Source organism: Musca autumnalis, unplaced genomic scaffold (genome assembly GCF_047663935.1).
Source record: "Musca autumnalis isolate F117 unplaced genomic scaffold, ASM4766393v1 scaffold_3, whole genome shotgun sequence".
NCBI classification, from domain to species: Eukaryota; Metazoa; Arthropoda; class Insecta; order Diptera; family Muscidae; genus Musca; species Musca autumnalis.
The window spans coordinates 191,325,481-191,341,393 of NW_027411866.1; the positions used below are offsets into that span (position 1 = coordinate 191,325,481).

At 33.7% G+C, this 15,913-nt stretch overlaps 1 protein-coding gene across 21 annotated transcripts in view; it reads right to left on the reverse strand.

Annotated features, from left to right (window-relative positions):
- LOC141398619 (glutathione hydrolase 1 proenzyme) overlaps positions 1–15,913 on the reverse strand; it is a 164,266-nt gene that overhangs the window by 68,412 nt on the left and 79,941 nt on the right. The window contains exons 1-2 of one of the 21 annotated variants that reach the window (XM_073976076.1): positions 9,305–9,606; positions 2,384–2,727 (exon numbers count right to left, since the gene is read on the reverse strand). The exons of 6 other annotated variants lie outside the window; for them this stretch is intronic. The gene's annotated coding sequence lies outside the window, so the exon portion shown is untranslated. Of the gene's footprint in view, positions 1–2,383; positions 2,768–9,128; positions 9,607–15,913 lie in introns of those variants that run through there. 14 more of the 21 variants (XM_073976075.1, XM_073976064.1, XM_073976061.1 and 11 more) reach the window with 14 other exon arrangements.

A 15,913-nucleotide genomic window follows, 5' to 3' on the forward strand; every position in this document is an offset into this window, starting at 1 on the left:
TATCGCGTATTTTATCGCGTTTTCTGTGGTTCGTTTCCACTGCAATAAAACAACTAATACAGCATCTTCGTTTAAGCGGAAACAGAGATTTGAAAACTTCACTGTTAAGGGAGCTATATTCATTTTATCCAAAAAAATAGTGTGTGATGCTACATCCACGATTCTTAATTGATCGCCTTGAAATAGATATATATCGATGTAGATTTGCATGGTGGACATTGAAATCGGATGCGGACAAAAATTGTATGCACTTTGCACAAATTAGCGATATTTTATAGGTATTTTAATGCTAAGATGCAGCTGATGCTACATCTTAGCCACCAAATTAAATTTCGGAAACTATATTTAAATTAAAAGATACTGTATTGCTGTACATGAAAATCATATGCGGACAAAATGATTTTGATAATTACGCGATTTAGACATATTTTAAAATGCATATAAATAAAAATGGGTTATTTGACCTCTATTTCCATTTCAGAAGCTTTGACATATATCCCCATCAACCCAATTAGCTTCCCTAATGGGAAAGCTTTAATATGAATGTCAATAAAGCAAAATCCGTCTATTTTGTTGGGAGATTTAAGCAAAATGAAGGAAGTATTCCTATAAATTTTTACAATATTTTCTACTACATAATGCATGTGAAAAAATATTTTTTTAAACAAAAAATTATTTTTTTGACCAAAATATGTGCTTATTTTGGCTGTAACATCCAAACTATAACGCCAATCTGTATGATTGTAGTCTCATTTGATTTGCCGTGAAGTTTGGATCCACAACAATTTTTTATGTAATTTTATGACCACTAAATAGGCCTTAATTTTGAAAAAAGTAGACTTATATTCAATAATTTATCAATTTTATGTACATTCCGCGAATTCTGTGTAACATTTTGCAGGTATTATGCAATCTACTCGCTGAAATCACTTCGAGAGAACTTTTTTGTAACAATTGTGCTCATTAAAATAATTAGCGTTTTTATAATATTTTCTATCTTAAAAAGCGAAATAAAACCGCCATAACTTTTGTCCGCAACAACCAAAAATTGGCTCGCGACCAGATTCGTACTGGTAATTTTTTTCTTAACCTACATATCAAAATTCGTTGATGTAGCGCGAAAAAAATGTATCCTTTTTTTCTGAAATGGAATATGAAATAATTGACAATATTCGTGATATACCCTCGTTAGCATAAATGCTGAGGGTATAATAACATAGGACAGCATTTTTATGATGTACGACTTTTGATTAGAACTTTGAATTTAGCAATAAATACTGTGGCCTAAAAAATCGCAATTGCGATTTTTAAAGCAGTTATGTCTGTAGTTTTGCAATTTGTCACTAGCCCAAGTAAGTGATTATTAATATAAATCTTATATAAAAATCCCTACATGATTTTTAGAAATAAGACAAATATTCAAACCCAAAATAATACAAATTTGTATTATTATGCAATTTTAAGTAAGAACTCATTATTTGCGGCTCACTTAAGTACAGTACACATTGTCAGTTTTGAATGACGATATTTCGCAATTATCGATAACTGTCAAACCGTCCAGCAACCACAAAACATTTTGTGGTTGCATGATGAATGGCAAAAATGAACGGCCACACTAACAAGCAACAACAAAGCTGTCATTCAAAACTGACAATGTGTACCCAGCTTTAGGCTATCCATATTTTTACTGAAAAATGCAAAATATTAAATTTGGAATAGATGACGCTTTTTTTCTAAAATATCTCATATGTGACCACTTACGCCATTTTACGTGGCACTAATTTACATCTTAGGCCAGTTAGTTTCATTATCAGGCTTTGTGTTGCTAATCGTTGAGTTTTGAAAATGTTATAATACCCTCCCCAACTATTAGTGATTCTCATAAATATCCAATATATACAGAGAAGCCTGCTTCAATAATGCAATTCCATATACCTTCGGCTACCAACAACATCTATTGAATGTTTCCTACAAAAATGTATCACAATCAAACAATTAATTGAGTATTAAAAATAGTTTTTTTTTCATACAGAAAAAGTAAGCAGGAATGCGTCACTTAATAATTGAATATTTGATATGTGAAAATATACAAATGTAATTTAAAATTGGTTTATTTTTGGATAATAAAAACAAAATAATTGTTTGAATTGTAGACAATATGCTATTATTTTTATCCTCTGAGAATATCCATAAAACAATAATGTGACTTTTGAACTTTGCATTTATTATTCCCAAATTACAGCTTGCTAAGTAAAAAAAAAATATTACTAACCACTTACTGTTTATCTCTTTGTTTACTAATGGACACTAATAATCAGTTCAAACGCGGTAAAGGTTAAAGTTCACAACAGAAAACAAAAAATATATATATTTATTTCCTTACCTTATAAAAACAAATTCTGTAGTGATAATTTTTGCTGGTTTTGTGATTTGTTGTAGTTGTGCAGCGCCACAGCAAACAAATATCAGTCAACTTCAACTAATACCGTCGGACGGTCACAGACAAAACCAAATAAACAAACAGCCACTATAACTAAATCCGTACAATCGGATGTGTCGAAAATCTGGAACAATTTGATTAATGTGTGTTGCAATTTTGTTCTCGTTCTCGTGCGCTGACAGATAGACAGACACACCAACTAGCACTTAAGGAAAGAGTTAGATTTGTGTATAAGTTTTGCTTTGCTTTTTCGTCTTTGTTGAATTATGTATTTATACTTTTTTATACTATATGCATATGTACGTATATTTTGTTGGATTTAAATTTCTACGCGGGCGTACCATAAGGCGTATGATGCACACAAGAAATTGTAATAAAATCCCGTTGCACAAGTATGGGTATGAATGAATAAAAATCAAGATAGAAACAATAAAAAAATTAACACACTTGAACACTTGATAGACGAACAATAACCACAACAACAGCAGCAGCAACAACTTTGACAAAATAATAACCCAAAAGACCGAAGAGTCAATTGGAAAAACGGAGATAACGAAATCAATGTTAAACAGACAGCCAACCAACAAATGAACTTGTCACCATTACTTATGTATGTATATGTGTGCATGTGTACATATTTGAGCTCAACATTAGATTTTTCGATATTTCATTTCAAAAAATCTATTGCTATCGTTGTTATCGTTAAGTTGTCATCACCATTAATTTTGATGCTTTTCTTGACATTTTTTGCACAATTAGTTCACACAAATGCAAAGAAGAACAAACAATTGTTTTTATTTTATAAAAATATAAAAAAACATTTTACTTTTTTCAAAATAGTCTGGCTTAATCCCACAGGATCTCATCAGTCCCCTTGTTACTTTTTTGTGGATATTCTCCACCGAAGTTATTTTTCAACTACTTCTTCAACAAAACACTTGTTATACCCAAACATCAATGGTCAGCTCGAAGTATAGAGGTGAACAAAGAAAAAACTTCAATGAGAAACTGACGGTTGATGTTTGGGTATACAATTTTTCTTGTTGAAGAAGTTAATGGAAAAATAACCTCGGTGGAGAATATGCACAAACAAGAAACAAGGGAACTGATGAGATCCTGTGGCGAGAATTGAAACTAGTCTTCCCTGCCTTACCTCTTGGCAAACAATGCCAAACTTTCTCCACTAATAAATTAGTTGTTTTAAATATTAAAACAACGACAACGGGATTAAGCCAGACTATTTTGAAAAAAAAAAAAAACAAAATTGCAACAGCTATCCCAATAAAAAACGCCACCAATGTTCTAAAAACATTTTCTTTTCCGAAAAATGTCTACTTGTGACTACGGACTTACTTTCTCACATATAGAAACCGAAAAGCAGCGAAATTTCTATTTATTTCCATGGTAGAACAATATAGGGTAACAGCAATACCCAGCTGACTGAACTAGGCTGTAATGTTAGTGTCAAATTCCATATGACATTTTATATATTTATTTCTATGTTCGATTTATATTGGGGATTTATGTTCGTTTTATATTACTCAAAACAAAAACAAAGTATGTCAAAGTCGAAATAAGTGTATTTTGTTTTTGTTTTGAAGAACCCACACGCAACACGCACTAATTTAGGTTTTGCCTTTAGTTTTTTAAATTCCAATTATTTATATACATTTCCTTATTTTGTTTACATATACCGGTGACACAAACGTTACAAACAAAAACAAATGTCTGTGTGGTTGTTGTTGAGTTGTATTCGAAATTTTCCATTTGTAATTCGAATTATTCCATTTGAAATTTGAATTATTCCATTTGTAATTCGAATTATTCTATTTGTAAATCGAATTATTCCATTTGTAATTTGAATTATTCCATTTGTAATTTCAATGATTTTATGCGTATATTCAAGTAAAATAATAACAAATATAATAATTCGAATTACAAATGAAATAATTTAAATTTCAAATGGAATAATTCGAAATAAAAATGGAATAATTCGAATTTCAAATGGAATAATTTGAATTACAAATGAAATGATACGAATTACAAATGAAATGTTAGGAATTACAATGTTTCAAATGTTGACATTTGTATAAAGGAAAAGTTTATTAAGTAAAATGACACACCAAATATGCCAGTCCGTGTACTCGATAATTTGTAACAAAGACATAAATACAACAAGATAAGACATTTTTTGGTATCATTCTTCAGTGAATGGCTTTTGAATTTAACATAATGTTATATTACGATATGGTGATATAACATTTTTTCTTTTATACATTTTTACGTATTTAACCGAATTTACCGATCCAATTGACATAGAATTATTCTTGAATAGATCCTTGAATTCATAAATTTCGTTTCTGATACCATTACATGAAAAGTTCCTCCTTGGTTGCGATTTTGAATTAACTGCAACCTGTTAAGGGTAATGTTTCTATACAAAGTTTCGTAAACATTTTTTGTTGCATGCATTTTGCCTAGTCTTAGTTGTATATATGTCTTTGTTTGTAATAATTATTACAAATGTTTCGAATGTTGACAGTTGTATGAAGGAAACGTTGCTGAAAAAAGTGTTTCAGCAACATTTAGTAAGTACGAGGACTAACCTAATATTTCGTTGGTGTTTCGTTTAGAATTGAAACGCTTAGCGCCAAAACGGCCTAACCCACACGTTCGAAAAACTCAAACTGACTATAAAGATATATGTATATACATCCTAAACCTTTTAAAATAAATACTAGAAAACTCCATAACAAATTTGGTTTGTTCCAGAACTGCAAGAATCTGCTAATTTTTACTATTTTTTCCGATAACATAAAGGAAAAAATGTTATCATAGTAAAAAATAGTAGCTTCTTGCAGGTTCTGGAACAGAGCATATATACACATGGTACAGTCCGAGCCTTTCGAAGCTTCTTAAATATGCCAGTGTGGTCGTAGAGATTGTTTTGTTTGCTGGTACATATTAAACAAAGATGTAAATACATTAAGATTGGAAAACTCAATTGTTAACATTTGTCAATAGATGGAGGTAAGCTCTATTGTTATGATATCATAACAACATTCTGTTAAGTAGTTTACCATTTCAGGCGATTTTAACCACTAACTTCATACTCAATGAACTGGAAACTGCTATGGAATACAATCCTGAGTCCAGTTTCGACGAGGTGGAGGTGTCTGCATGTATGTTAAACGTTCTATAAATTCAAGGGTGGTGTGTGAATTGAAAAAAGATACGGTATCAGAAGGGATTTTTATAGAAGTAGATATAGCGGGAAAGCACAAAGTCGTGATTGGGGTAATTTACCTTCCATATGGCAATATAAGTAGTTGTGAATCCGTTATTGCTGAGCTTTCTTCGCGGTTTAAAAACATTATTCTGACAGGCGACTTCAATATAAACATTTTTGAACACAGTGACATGATTAGGAGTTTTTGCTCACAGTATAACCTTGAAATTGTTCATAACTCATTGCCGACTCACTTCAGCGTTACAGGAGAAAGGTGTTCTCTTATTGATTACTTCTTAGTAAGTGATTCCAACTCAGTAGTCCAGAAAGGCCAATTCCTTTTTCCTGCTTTGAATTCCTATCATGCTGCTATTTACATTTCTTATAAACTAGAAAAGTTCGAAACTGAACGCTCCTTTGTAATTCGTGATTATTCCAAACTTGACATCAATGCTTGTATCCGTGACTTGGAATATTGCAATTTCCAGGGAATTTACAACTCTAATGACCCTAACATACAAGTTGAGTTATTTAATGAGAATGTCCTCGAAGTATTTAATAACAACGTTCCTCTAAAGACAATACACCAAAAGAATAATACTGATTGGACTAACATTTCACACGTTGTGTTTGCGAAAGAAATGCGTGATTTTGCATATGCAACTTATGTTAACAGTAGAACCTCTGATAATTGGAGAATATTTTGCAAATTCAGGAATCGGCTAAAGAGAGTAATGCGCAGAGAAAGGAAAAATACTTCCATAAAATATTGTGTGTCTCTTCATCCAAGCAGTTATGGTCAGAGCTTAAAAAGGTCGGCCTATCGGACAGTAGACAAGAGGCGTGTAAAATAGATGTCAATGTATGTAATGATTTCTTTGTTTTACCTCAAATATCAAATGCACCTCCCGTGGCGTATCAAGAGCAGCATGTACATTTGCAGGATGGATTTTTTTTAAGAAATACTCACGCGGAAGAGATATGGAATTCATTATGTAAAATAAAATCGAATGCTCTTGGAAGCGATGAAATTCCGTTAAAGTTTATAAAAATAATATTTCCTTACGTGTCTCAGTATTTAGTACATATTTTTAATAAAATTTTAATGACCTCAACCTTTCCTATAGCATGGAAATGTGCCAAGGTCATCGCATTGCCAAAAGTGAAGTGTGCAAATTCATGTTCCGATTGCCGCCCGATTAGTATCCTTCCTGGTCTATCCAAAGTTTTTGAAGCAATTGTTCATGATCAGATTTGGCGCTACCTGTTGGAAAGGAACTTGCTTTCCCAAAATCAATCTGGTTTTCGGAAAGGGCATAGCACCACAACGTTAATGATTGATTTAACTGATTCAATTAGAAAGCTAGTGGATGAAAAGAATGTTGTTGCCTTGATAAGCCTGGATTTCAGTCGTGCATTTGATTCCATATGCCACGAAGTTTTGCTTAATAAACTGTTGGACCGCTTCAATTTTTCATTATACTCATGTCGCCTTTTTGAATCGTTCCTATGTGGAAGGTCTCAATTCGTTCAAAGCAGGGAAAATAAGTCTTTAGTTCGTAGAATATATAGAGGAGTACCACAAGGATCTATGTTGGGACCACTGTTATTTTCTCTATATATGAATGATATCTTCCAAAATTTAACCTTTATGAAGGGTCACCTTTATGCGGATGACTTGCAGATCTTTTCACATTGTACTCCCGAAAATATAAATATATTTCGTGAAGATGTAAATGATGAGCTGTGTCGATTAAATCACTGGTGCCTAAACAACTTTATTCACATCAACGCTGCTAAATCTAAAGCGCTGATATTTAATTCGAGCAGCAGTAGTTCTTTGCACTTCATGCTAGGAGGGAGTGATATTGATAACGTTGAGTATTTAAAAATTTTGGGGTTCTATTTGGACTCTAATTTGAAGTTTGATTATCATATACATAATTTAACATCAAAGATTTCTGGTTTACTTAGAAGGGTATACTCCGCTGGTTCCTTACCACGAGATGTTAGGAGGAAAATTGGTTTCACTTTATTGATGCCTCATTTGACATATGGACTTGAGGTGATTTCGGGTGCAACTTTAGGCGGGTTAGATCGACTACATTTATGCTTTAACCGCATTATAAGATATGTTTACAATTTAAGATATTATGATCACGTTTCATCATATGTTCTGCAATTTTTGGGATGTACATTTGAGCGTTTCATAGACCTCAGAGTGTTGCAAATGCTTTTTAAGATTATGAAATTTGGGCTTCCTTCCTATTTGTCATCAAAGTTTGTAATTGGGTCAATTAGAACATCTTCTTTAAAAGTACCTAAATTCCAAGGTGTTATAATGCAACGCTCATCCCAGATAAGAGCGATAAGGCTATGGAACTCTACTATTCCCTACAGTTCCAGAAATTTTTCGATGTCTTGCAAGACCTTGAAGAATACGTGCATGTCTAATTTTTAATTTTTTTTCAATTTGTAAAATAAAATCCTTGCCAATGGTTTCTATAGTAATTGCATCACTATCCATATTCGTGTTAGAATATATTGTATTTGTATTAACATATAATTAATTTAACATTATGTATAATTTTGCTTTATATAGCGTCAATTTGGGTAACAATTCTATGTAATCATTTTGGCCTTAACCGGCTTTTGGATTATAATTGGTAAATACATGAAATGAAAATGAAACTAGTATAAATGAGGGCGTCCTATCAGGGAAATCGTCGTTGAGTTTTCGATTATCGTCCTCCTTTTTTATAAAGAATGATTTATAAAAATCGACTATAGCATTCCTGTTTGTTTAAACTCCTTTGAGGTTTTTGAATAACATTATCAGCCGTTTATGTTGGTGGGACTGTCTGGGCTGTCTGCTTTTAAATGATGTACTTCGAATGTAAAGTTTTCCACCCAAATAATCACAAAAATAACACATTATTTTCATTTTTACACTTATTTGTCTTTCCTTTCAAGGATATCTGGTCCTGTTTCCATAAACATTAAAAGAATAATGTAATCACATATGGCAACACTGTTTACTGGACCAAACAAGACAATACTCTCACTTCAACCGTAGGAAGTTATTAAGAATACACATACGCACACGAGTCCACCAAGTGAGTTAAGAAAGAGTTTTTTCTTTCACCAGTCTTTAAAGAAGATGCGTTTGACTTGGGTTTATGTGTTCTAATGCTATAATTTTTGTTGTAGTTGTTGCGGTTATTGTTTTCTTTTAACGATATGAATGAATATGTCATTGTCTTTGACTTGACTGTCTGGTTGGTAGATATGAATGAATTCAAGAACAAGACGAGTTTTTTTTCTAATTAAACGTATTCGATTTATTCTGGCACTTTGTTGTTGTTTTTTCACGTGGGCGTTGGATACGCCGGTAGCACACACGTAGCATCTATGAAAAACTAATAAAAATTTGTATTTTTGCCAAAAAAAATTAAATACTGTGAATTATATTTTTTGCTCTTTTATTGCTATTAAAACTTGTCCGCCTTTGTTTGATATTATTTTCAATATTTTCTTTTTTGTTCTGCTGCCACAAGAAAAATCTGTTAAACATTGACGCGGCGACACTTGTATACTTGTGAAAATTTATTTGCTAACAACATTTATGTACGTACGTATAGACACAAACAAAACGGATACCCGGAGCTTGACACTGGCAATTTTCTTTACGTTATTCAGAGTATTTTGTTGCTCAGTGTTTGATGGTTGGTGTCAAACTGACTAATGTTGGAGCCATTGTGGAGCTTACATGCCACTCTGTAGTGTTGTCTACAGTGGCTACATTGGCTATGTATGTATGTCTGTAGTTTGGTGTACAACGTATGTTGTGTTGTTCTCTGAGTTCTCACCAATGTCACTTTTACACCGATTGAGTGAGTGCGCGCACTGTTGCTTTCGGTGTACTTGTTGTTATTGTGGCTGTTGGTTAGTTTGTATGTTTGTTTGTCTATTGTCTACTGTTGGACTGTTGTGTTCTAAAAGTAATAGCATAAGTAATATGCAGTAGACATATGAGAATTGTTCTAAGCAGATATTTTCTATATTCCACCAACACATATTTCTATATGTATTGTGGGAATATGAGAAATTCTATTGAATATTGAATAAATGATAAGAAATTTGCCTAAAGTTGAAAATTTTTACCAGACGAAGAGGAAGCACTGCATTGTAGGGAGCACAAACCTTTCACTACAGTGATTTTTCTCAAATTCGCTTAGAATTCGACAAATGTTAAAAGTTGAGACGGAAAAACTGATAAATAGATGTTAATAGAATTTCCTGAGAAATAACTCATATTCTTATCTCGAAATACTTGACCATACCGTTTTCGTTTCCAAAGGAACAAAAGCTTAATTTTCTTTATCATTACAATTATTTGAAATCCGGAGACAAAGTCATGACGACGACATAGTTGGTGTCGCCGGTAATATTAAATTTGCGTGAGTGTAAGCATCTTTTGTGATTGTTTACTATTGAAAAAGGAAAAAATCACTTTAGGAACATTATAACAATAATTTACATATTGATTTAAGAATTTATATAAAAAATATATGTGTATAATATTTTATTTAAGAGCAGAAAAAAAGAAGATTGCGATAAATGGGTTGATGTTGAATTGACCAAAATTATGTATATATTTTTGAAAATTGAAGGTATAAATCGCGGGTCAAATAAGAAATTATATACAACTTAAAAAAAGACACAACAACTCAAACAATTTAAAAAAAAACCCGTTAGAGAACGACGTTAAATTCGGCCGGGTCGAATTTTTATACCCTCCACCATGAGTTGTATTGAAGTAACATGGAACAATTAATTTCCTTTCGTTTATGAAAGTACTAAATTCTGCGCCACGTCAAGGCTTATTCCTTGAAGTGAAATATATATGGAGAATATCACTTTAATTAAAAAAACAATTCAAAATCGGAAAAACCATGTTACAGTCATTCCATTTCGACGATGCGTGCACAAACTGAAAAAATGTAAAATAGGCCGGGGCGATTTGAAAACCTTAATGTTCCCTTCGCATTTCTGATTCCTGGGGTGGAACAGAGCAAAAAAGTCCACTAAACCATAGGTCTACGGTGAAAATCGAGCCTCTCGATTTTGACTTTAAGTTTTTTATTCACGTTTTTTGGACATTTTGGCATATAACGGCCAAACAATTGAGATTTTTGATTCAACACAAAGAAAAAAATTGTAGCCAAGACAGTAGTTAAGAACTCTCTAATACATCGCAAAAGCATTGGAACGCACGTTCAGGCAGTTTTGGCCTTGAGAAAGTGCAAACTTTTCGGAAAATGTCGATAAGTGGCACTGTGCTACAAAAGTTGACCAGAAAAATATTCAAGCGTTCTGATGCAAAATTCAATCGTGTTGGGATCCATTGATAACGACAATGTCTTTAGTTCGTTTGGGTCAGTTAGTTTTATTTTTTTTATAACAGTAAAAATAGTGAAAACCTGGGTTTCTTACATTTTCAAATTTAAACGGCCATATCTTCTTTTTTCGCAACGGATTTCTATTGATCCTTCTTCCTTTTAAATGGCATTGAGTCTGAAAACCCCCACAAAAAAACTATAACTGAATTTCTCACAATTTTTAAAATAAATATTGAACAAAACAAAAAACAAACTTATAATACCCTTTCCACACTGTGGTGTAGGGTATAAACATTATATTTTTGAAAATTATTGGAAATTCAGTTATAGTTTTTGTGGGGCTTTTCAGACTTAAACCACTATAAAAAAATCCAAAAACCGATTTAAAAACAATAATTTGTTCGAAAGATATTATGCACCTTTTTTAAAATTTTTGATACTTTTCTGCGTTGAGGTTTTCTACAAATTTCTTTGAACCCGCAATATCTCTTCAAAGCAGATATATTAAAACGTGCCTCTTTACCCAGAATTTTCTGTAGGCATTTTTTATACGCATGCCGAATACTATATGAAAAATATTTACTATTTAGATAGGATAATGGGGCTAACACCATCAAAATAAAGAAAATCTGGTCGTACGTTCTATGGGAGGCTAGATAAAGCCATGGACCTATACGATGGAAAGGTGGAAAGTTTTATACGACGAGTACTAACAACCACATTTCAGCGATTTCGGTGGTATATTGAGGCCATATTCTTCAAAATACATATGAAGGCGTGAACCTATACCGAAAAATTTCTTGGGGAAACCCCAGCTAAGACTAAGCACAAACTTTAACCATTTCGGTGTAATAATGAGGCTAAAACCTTCAAAATACCGAAAATCGGGAGGTACTGTTCTATGGGGACTATTTGAAGGCGTGAACCTACACCAACAAATTTCATCTGAAATATCTTATACCCCATATCAAGCCCAAATACCAAATTTCAGCCATTTCGGTGGAATATTGTGGCCATAACCATTAAAATACCGAAAAGCGGGAGGTAACGTTATATGGGGGCCATATGAAGACGTGGACCTATACCGACAAATTTCTTAGGGAAAATTTTATACCCCAAATGTAGACTAAATACCAAATTTTAGCCATTTCGGTGGAATATTGTGGCCATAACCTTCAAAATACCGAAAATCGCGAGGTGCCGTTCTTTGGGGGCTATATCAAAGCGTGGGCCGACATAGCCCATTTGCAATACCAAACATTCTATGAGTAATAGAAACTTATATACCAAATTACAAAGCTCTATCTTTAAAACTGCGAGCTGTATCTTGATTTCAACAGACGGGCGGACATGCTTATATTGACTTAGAATTTTACCCTGATAAAGTATATATGTTACTTTATAGGGTCTCCGATGAATATTTCGATGTTTTACAAATGGAATGACAAATTTAATAATACCCTCCATATAATGGTGGCAGTTATAAAAACTCTAGAAACATGCACTAAAATGGCCTCAAACATGATTGAACCAAATCTATTTTAAAAAATTTGGAGTCGATAGAGCTTTGTCCGTACATGTGCTACCAATATCTGGCCAACTGATTAGCACCATACTTATCAAGGGAACAACCGATTCCGCGTGTTGTGGTTTTGATTAAAACAACACGGTGCTCTTGAACCAACTTTAAATAAAGGAAGCTTACAACTGGGGTGTTTTTACGGATTCTGAAACTACAGTGTTCACAGATGAGAAAAATCAAAAAACAAAAAAATTGCCGCAGCACTAAAAAATTTTACAACCTAGGAAAAAATTACAAATGCGAATAAAAAAACAACAAAAATCGCCGGAGCAATTTTTCAATAAATCGCGATCAAAGTTCACATTTTTAAGGGTTTTTAGGTTTTCATAATTTTGCTTGCAGGCCCTATCGAAATTGTATTGGAGAAAATATTGTGGCTTTGAAAATTATCTACAAGATTGACCTTTATGATATTTTCATAGGTTTTATCATTATTGAGATAAAGAAGTTCAAATTGGGACAATTTACTGACTGTATCGTCTCCTTTTAAAACAATGTCATGACTGCAATTCCCCAAACTAAACTTAAATATCTAAAAAAAATGGTATAACCAAGGAAACAATTACAAAACTTAATCTTGTAGAGAATTTTCACAGTTTTTTACAGACTTACAGTTTTCAAGCAAATTGTGAAAATCTAACAAAAAAAAGATACTAAAAATGTGACCTGAACCTAATGAAAGTAGAAAATATCACCTTTACAACGATGTAAAGTAGGTTGTCATAGGTGGTCAAACAAACGAAAAATCGCAATAGTCGGTAATGCGTCCTTTTTTTCTATTTTTTGTGTAATCACACTACAGGTCGGAATTTTGATCGGATCCTCACGAAATTTTGGGGGTTGATGGGCGTCTCACAGAGAAAGAAGCCTATTGATGGCTGGCGTACATCCCACTTTTCCATTTTTATACCCTCAGCCTTTAGGCTATGAAGGGTATATACACTTTCATACGGGCAAAATGTGCCTCATCGAAATAATGGTTTTAGACCCCAAGTATGTTTGGACGAAATGTGTTTCAGACAATTTGGAGTCGATTGAGCAATGTCCGTCCGTCTGTCTGTCTGTCTGGCTGGCTGGAGCGCACGATAACTCTCGAACGGATGAACCGATTCGGTTCAAATTTTGGCTTTCGTAATATTTTGCCCAAACTTAGTTTAAGTTCGAAGATGAGCTATATCGGTCCACTCCTTCCGGTACCTCCCCCACAAAAGTTCGAAAATGTTCGGAAAATTTGTACGTACGATAACTCTTGAAGGGTGTAACCGATTTGGTCCATACTTTGCCCATTGTGGAGCGTGTACCAGACTTAGATCAGGTTTTAATATGGACTCAATCGGTCCACTCCGTCGGGTACCTCCCACACAAAATTTTGGAAAAGTTCAGTTTAGGAACATCTCTCGAATCGCTTTGATTTTTGCTTTAGCAACTTGTATTCACTGCCCTCCATACGACGGTATAAGTTTCATCAGGGGCAAGTCCATACTTCCTGAGAAAATAGCCTGAAAGTTGCAAAAAACCCCTATGACACCGTGTGAGGAGGTAGGAGGGCAAAATAACTCTCGAACAGGTCTGCCGATTCGGTCCAAAGTTTGGTCTTAGTAATATTTTGTCCAAACATAGTTTAAGTTCGAAGATAAGCCATATCGGTCCACTCCTTCAGGTACCTCCCCCACAAAAGTTCAAAAATGTTCGGTAAAATTGTGCGTACGATAACTCTTGAAGAGAGTGGCCGAATTGGACCATACTTTACACATCTTAATATATCTACCAGATATAGATCAGGTTCAAATATGGACTATATTTGTCCACTCCATCCGGTACCTCCCACACAAAATTTCGGATACATGTTCACTTTAAGACCTGCTTTCGAATCACTTTGATTTTTGTTGAAGCAACTTGCATTCGCTGCCTCAATTGCTATGGTAAAAGTTGTTTCAGGGGCAAGTCCATACTTCTTGAGCAAACATCCCTGAAGTTGTAAAAAACCCCTATGGTACCATATGTAGTGGCTGGAGATCCATTCTTTTTAGTATCTCCTCCGCAAAACTTTTGATCTCTAATCCTAATCAACATTTTTGTCAGTTCAAACGCCCAAAATTCCCTAAATACATGCGTTTTTTGGGAAAAAAAATGTTTCAATATACATAGGCTGAGGGTATATCTCTGTCGGCCAAGCCGACTGATACTTTTTTACTTGTTTTATTTGAGTTGTACTGACGATGCACTTAAATGCGTTTCAACAAAATTGACCTGTATTAATGAAGACATTCAGAGCTAAGGCGCTAAGATATCCCAATTTTAATATTTTGAATTTTACCAGTCAAAAGCTTATGCGCAGGGGTTGTGGTGTAGGGTATCACATATTCGGCCCCGACCGGACTATAGCCTTGGCTCACTCGTTTTTTTTTTTTTTGATTTTTCTCATCTATGAACATTGTATTTCACAATCCGCACAAACTTCCCAGGTGTAAGCTCCTTTCATTTAAAGTTGGTTCAAGTGCACCGTTACAATGCTTTTTTTGTGGATGTTGTAAATTTTTTTGAGATATTGACTCTAATTACGAGCAATTACATTCGTATTTACTCTCTACGAATGTAATTAGAATGACTATATCTTCCAAATTTAGAATAGATTTGAAAATAGTCTATTTCAATTCACTGCTTTTGGACCCTCCACCAAAATAGACTCTAACGAAAAGTTCCGTCTGAAGCCTGTTTTTTAAAAGTTTACAATTTTACATTTTCGTGGAGTAACATCCTAAGGATCAACAATTAATCTGAGAAGTCAAATTCCAGAACTTATCTCTGTTTCTCTTTTGTTTCAAGTAAACACTCACTTGTTGGTACAAATTTTTGACATCGTAATATTAAGACGCATAGTGGCCCAGAAATCGGTTTTCTTGGAAAACCCCCATTTGTATACTCTCAGCATTTATGCTAACGAGGGTATATACACTTTCATACGGGCAAAATGTCCTCATCGAAATAATAGTTTTAGACCCCAAGTATGTTTGGTAAAAATGTGTTTCAGACAATTTGGAGTTGATTTAGTCCTGTCCGTCCGTCTGTCTGGCTGGCTAGAGCGCACGATAACTTTCGAACGGATTAACCGATTCGGTCCAAAATTTGGCTTTCGTAATATTTTGTCCAAATTTAGTTTAAGTTCGAAGATGGATTATATTGATTCACTCCTTCCGGTACCTCCCCCACAAAAATACGGAAAATTTGTGCGCACGATAACTCTTGAAGGAATTAACCGA